Genomic DNA, 6,328 nt, shown 5'->3' with positions numbered 1-6,328 from the left:
CAGCTCAGAGCACGGACTCAGTTTTCAAACACGGTTCAAAGCCAAGAGGCATAACAAGTCCTTCGTTAACTTTCTGCTATATGTAATTATAAATGCTCACATGGCAGACTAAAGGAACACCCTGTTTTCCTGACGTAGGAAATCTTTAATGGACTGTAGAAATTAGTAAGCCCATGAACATCTGAATCTTAACCATTGCCATTACACTGTTCTTTATAGCAACATCAGGATGACAAGAGTTAAAGGAATTTAGATCCTAGGTCAGCAGCCACAGGGCCGAGCACTGAGCAGAAGCCAATGCGGGTGCTTGCAATCGGCAATTCGGGTCACGCAACAGCTCTTCAGGCCCAGGTCCACCCGCTGAAAGGCAGCAGGAGCAGCTGCCCCACAAAACAAGCCTCCGCTTCCCTCTCCCCTCCCCAAAGTCTTAACAGGAACATTTGCCGTTACAAGATGTCACATTTTGGTGTCCAAATATCTAAGGAAGTTTAAAACTCATTTTTCAGATGTTCAACACAAAAAAAAATCCAATTGTACCTACACTATGTGCGTGCACATAACTGCCTGAAACTCTTCAAAGAGCTCACGTGGTCCCTCTACCTTACATACAAATACCTTGTCTTCCAAATTGTGATCTCCATCTTCCATAAAGTGCACCTAAACTATAGCTCTTGAGAAATTCCTGGCATTGTTATTATTTGGGCTTCTGCATCTTCCTGTGATCTTAGATATGAGCAAGACATGCAGGGGAAGATTCTAGCCTCCTTTCGCATTTTCGGATTGCGCAGAAGAAAATTTCTACTGCTTAAGCCATTTGCTGTGGTGGACAGTATTTAATTTAACTGTTTGTAAACAAAATTCAGAAACCAGCTACTCATGTGTAACTCCTCCCCCTCCAACCACCACCCAGGAACAACCACCTACACAACTCCCAAGCGGTCTTCATCGACACTTGGTTAGTTAATCACTTTGCCGAGTAGTTTGGCATTTTATTAATTGATCTAGTACAGCAATTTAGATAATTCCAGTGAGCGTGCCCCATTCATTTCCAACTATTTAATACCACAGTCAGTTACACTGAAGCTTACATTACTTGCATTTATTTCTAAAGATCAATACTTCCAAACAGATTCTGCTCTGTCTGTTCAAGGCACTGTCCAAGTTGTAGGAATATTAAAAACCACGGTGAGAGGAATGGGTTTCATAACCTCAGTGATTTCAAAATTAAATTCAATTAAATAGGCAGCTGAAGCCAAGTAACGTATTAGCTGGCTACCAGGTATCTGCCTACTGACCCATGTTCTAAAAAGAGCCTGGCTTTGTGAAATAACGCCAACGCTACCCTATACCCCAGATGCTGCTGCTAATGAAACCAGCAAACAGCAGTGCCAACCCCCATTATTTGGGCTGACAGCAAACCCTGTCCATACCCAAGTCTCTATTTTTTACAAAGCTGAATTGTCTCCCCTCCCTAATATCTCTTAGCAGAGAGATATAAATATTAAATGAGTACTTAATATGCTACTCAAATGACACAACTGTCTTCTAAAAGCCCAAAACATGCAATGCTATTTCATCATCTGTAGTACTGCAGTATTCTCCTACCACACAAGCTAGTGTTTCAAGACTGCCAGTTTATAAAACAAAACGAAAAGCAGATATCATATGAACGCAGTCTGCCTGAATATGAGTTAGTACAACTTCTTCCAAGACCCACTCAAGCTGTTCAAGGCTGCTCACTGATGCAATCGGCCGGGAATGGGAGAGCCGGTCACTAACGTACGAGTTGTGGAACCTGAAACGTCTGTGGAAGGATTATGTGCTTTCCTAAATAGCCTTGGAATTAGGCAATTCATCTGAGAAACAAGAGATCCAAGCTTAAATTCATGTACTTGAAGATCTCGGTGTGCTGTTTTGGTTCCTCTCTCCTCTTTTTACCCCCTTTGTTCCTCCTCGACCACCACCCTATCCGCACAAAATCTCGCGTTTCACCTGATGCGGAAAGGAAGAAAAGCATACACCTGCAATCTGAACTAGAAGTTTATTTCCATAGCAACCCGCCCATTAGCCGCTTCAAGCGCAGGGCCAGCACGACGTAGCGCACGTCACTGCAGAAACCGGTCTGTGACGCAACCCGTCCGGCCCAGCGCGCGCAGCCAGCGGCAGCTCGGCCGCAGGGCCCTCCCGTAAGGTAATGTAAGGTGTTGAAAGGGAGTTTTAAGTGTTTAAAAACAACCAGGCCAATTAACAGGCAACCAAACACCCACTGGCCCCAACACCGAACGTATGAGGGCAGAGGAGAAAGATGGGGGAAATCCAGGAAGTGAATTAACTCCGATAGTTACTGCTTCTGGCGCAACATGCAGAACAGATAATTGCTGCACCCTATTTTTCTTAATGTCGGCAGTATATAGTCTCCTCAAAAGCAACTTCAGTTAGCAATATAATCAATACCTGGTTTTCTAAGGATCTGATACCACAATCTCTTCTATCAATGGCATGCAAGGAGAAGTTTCCCCTACGCTGAGAGAGAAGCCGCTTCAAAACATGATCCCAGAAGTTTTACAAGATGATGCATTGARGGATCCCAATTTATTTTACATCTGCCAGCCCATGACAAGTGTTTTCATCGACTGTTGCAGGTTTCCTCAATCCAGAGGGAAACTGAGGCTGAGCACAACACTTACGTTTTGCTTTGCAATTAGACACACCTTCCATCATTTTCGTGTTCTTGATTTCGAAAGAAGTTTGCTTTATTTGTAGTTTTCAAAGCCTAGCCCTGAATAATACACTAAGTATTATTCTTTGGGGCTCGTATGACTTAACCGGCTCTCTTGCATAGTCAGCCTGCATTTCTCAAACCAGACTTCAGTCATAAGACAGTTGAATGTTCTTCATAAAAGGCAAATACTACAACCAGTCTAAAGGCATCAGCGACTGAAGTCTGTTTAACAGTGTTTAAAAGGGTTCAGTATCAGAGCAGACACGGTCATAAGGCAACGAGGTGCGCAGAACTTACAGCCTACGGCAAGCACAGTCCCTTTAGAGCCCTGGGAAGGAGAGCTGCCGCTCGGGTTCCCCCGCTCACCGTTAGCCAGCGCGGCCGGTCTGCGAGACAGGCGGAGACGGGAGGGAGGGAGGGAAGGCACCCGGCTGCGTGTGGCATCGGTCCAACGTCAGCTCTGAAGGCAAACAGTCCACACGCAGGAACCGAGAGCACAGCAGAGCCTTCGCAGTAAAGAACAAAAAATCCAATATGACTAAATATTTATTCGAATTAAGCTCCTGAATTTATCACTGACCAGCACCTATTATTGCCTCTGCCACTAAATGGGTTCCAATAAATCATAAAAGACTCCAGGAAAACATCCTGGCAATAGTTACCACAGAAGCACTAGGAAAATATTGAAATAAAACATACAAGAATACATTGGTAACTATTTGCGAAGCAGCAGAATTTCATATGTTCTATAGCTACATTATTTTCTTGAGCTGCTTTTTCTGACCCACAGAATTGTATTCAATAATCCACCACATGGAGGTATTCCCAAGCACAGCAGCTAATTTTTGTCATCATCCAGTACTGCTCTCAGAAACTGTATGCAGCCAGGGGGATGTTAACAGCTGATGAAATCTGCTAACAACCTCCTGGCTAAACCTTTAATATAATGGAATACATGGAAAACAGCTGAGAGCCCACACCAGTAACCTTTCTGCTGCTCATTAGTGGGCATTACCGTTTCAAAATATGTAAAGGGGAAGAAAAGTAAGAAAAGTCAGTAATGCTGTTAAATGCTATGAGCAGAAAGAATAGGGTATCATCAGGTTACTGAGCATCTTCTGTTGTCACGCGTAAGGAAAGAGAGATGGACATGTCCTTGAGAACTTCATCGTGTGGTGGATACTACAAGTTAGCTCTGGCCCCCCATCCTCGTTCCCCTCCACCGGCGGCATCTTACACCTTGTCCCCTAACCAGCACGAGCCTCTCTCACGCACTTCTTCCCCAAGAGACCTCTGCGCCCAGCAGYGCAGCTCCAGCACTTTGCTGTCAGGAGGAGCCAGGTGAGAGAGCTCACGACCTTCCTGCTTGACTTCATTCACTGTCTCAGTATACATTCAAAAAAAACAGAATATGTATAAAGAAGTAACAGCTTCCAAATAATCCACAATCACAGAGTCATTGAAATCAATTTTGTCCACAGTGCAATGGAAAAGTGAGTCAATGGCATTTTTGGGTTACATATGCTCAGAAATATATTTATCACCACAACATTTCTACATGCAGTTTTTACATTATTGCTGGATTTGCTACATGCTCATGCTACTTATGTTTTACTGTATTGTTCATTGCACTATAAAAAAGGAGAGGGGGCAGACAAAACAAGAAATATCCCCCACCTTTACAGTCAGGAGGAAACAGTCATAAGTCCTGAATTGGGGACATGGACAGACGAAGTCTGGTATTTTTTACTTCCTGCAACTTAAGGGAAAAACAAAACAGAACAAAACAAACAATCAAACAAAAATACAAAAAAAAMCCCACACAGATTCAGGAAGCAGATTCTGTCTGCGCTAAAAGACAGAGCAAGGGACTGGTACAGTTAGCTTTAAAAAACCCACAAACGCTCAGAACTACAGAAGCGGCTTCACTTTGTCCTATGACACAGTCTTCTGACAATAAGTTAGTATTTTTGAGAGCGAGCCAAGTTTCCTTCGACATCATTTGGGGAAAACCTTGCCAGCCTTCCAAAACACCCACCAGGGAGTCATTAAGGCAGTGCTCATGCTGCTATCACAACGGGAACTGACTCCCCAAAAAGTGCTTGGTAGTTTCCACGTTGAATTTCCTTCTTCACCCAACCGCCTAGACGAGGCGAACGGCTCTGTAGATCCCAGTCCATTGTAAGGCCCTGCCGTGGTGAGGACCTCCAGCCTCCAGGACAGGGAGAGAAGGCCCCCGCTGCCCGAGCCCTCAGACCCTCCCAGGGACCCATCAGCCCAGTGACGTGTCTCTGCAGCCAGCTGAAGCAGCTCACCTCATCATCCGTGCTGGAGACTCGCGATTCGGACCGCAGCAATGGACAGTGCACTCAGGGTGCGACTGCTCATTTCTACCTAAACATGGGGGCAGCGGTGGGGAGGCTCCCTGAGTCACAATACCTTTCAGGCAGTGAGGGCATCACCAGAAATTACCACTCCGCTTGCCTTGTTTCATCTGCTTCCTTGGGCACCCATTAGCGACTGCTGGAGACAAGACTACAGGTTATTAGGTAAGTCCTAGCTCTAACCTGGAATATTCTTACTGCAGGATCTCGTAAGATACGGATCTTCAGGGCACGCACAATGAACAAGAAGAAACAAGTCCCTAATTAGACACGGTCATGACCCAAGCACACGAGGCCTGCAGGCACGCGCAGGGCGAAGAGGGGAACGACGAGATGACCTGCTCGGCCCAGCAGGCAGCTGCTGCGCTCAGACTGTCGCCTAACCATTTTCCAGATTCAGAGGCCCTACAGATTACCTCAAGGTTTTCATTCCCTCGGGCAAACTAGATGGACACTACTGAATCAGGTGTTAGTCCTGGACACTGCCTCTAAACCCTTCTGTACACTCTTACTTTGCAAGCAATTACAGCCAACAAATACACACTGACTTTTCCAAGTTTTTCCTGTCCAAACAGGGGAATGGATAATCCTGCCCTTAGACAGTAATGTCTCGGCTTTGCAAGCAAGCCACAGGAAGGTTCTTCACCTAAGTGTCTAATTTAGAAGCAGGTTTTATAAAGATGCTTAGATTTTCTTTTCACTGCATGCCTGTTCAGGCAGCCTGGGATTACGTTTTCAATCACAAGTTTTTTGAACATCAGTAACATCCTTTTAGAACAGCAAGTAATGCTCAATCTCAATTATTCTTTTTTCTTTTCTTTTTTAGAAAAAATAATATTCATAGACTACAAGAAGTCCTACTGTAGTCAAAGATTCTGCCATGCTAGTATCTTAAATGGGGAATGGTTGAAGAGCCTTATACACCAAGTCCTTAAAACAAAAGTACCACCAGATCTTTGAATCACAGTCACTCCAAAACAAACAGAATAAGCACATCCGCCTGGCACATTTACTAACCCCAAGAGCATCACATGCAAAGGGCACCATTTCTGCACCCAGAGACCCCAACATGAACATCCCGGAGGGCTGAGAGAGCATCCTGGGAAGCATCACTGCATGCTTGCTCTGCACTCACACTCCTCAGCTGAAGGACTTTGCTCTGACTCGCGTGGCAACTCTTCTGCACAGGAGCAAAAAGATGAGGAAATGTACTCACAAGCAG

The sequence above is a fragment of the Apteryx rowi genome, unplaced genomic scaffold (assembly GCF_003343035.1).
Source record: "Apteryx rowi isolate R43461 unplaced genomic scaffold, aptRow1 scaffold_304, whole genome shotgun sequence".
NCBI classification, from domain to species: domain Eukaryota; kingdom Metazoa; phylum Chordata; class Aves; order Apterygiformes; family Apterygidae; genus Apteryx; species Apteryx rowi.
Note: the sequence above shows the minus strand (reverse complement) of the source record.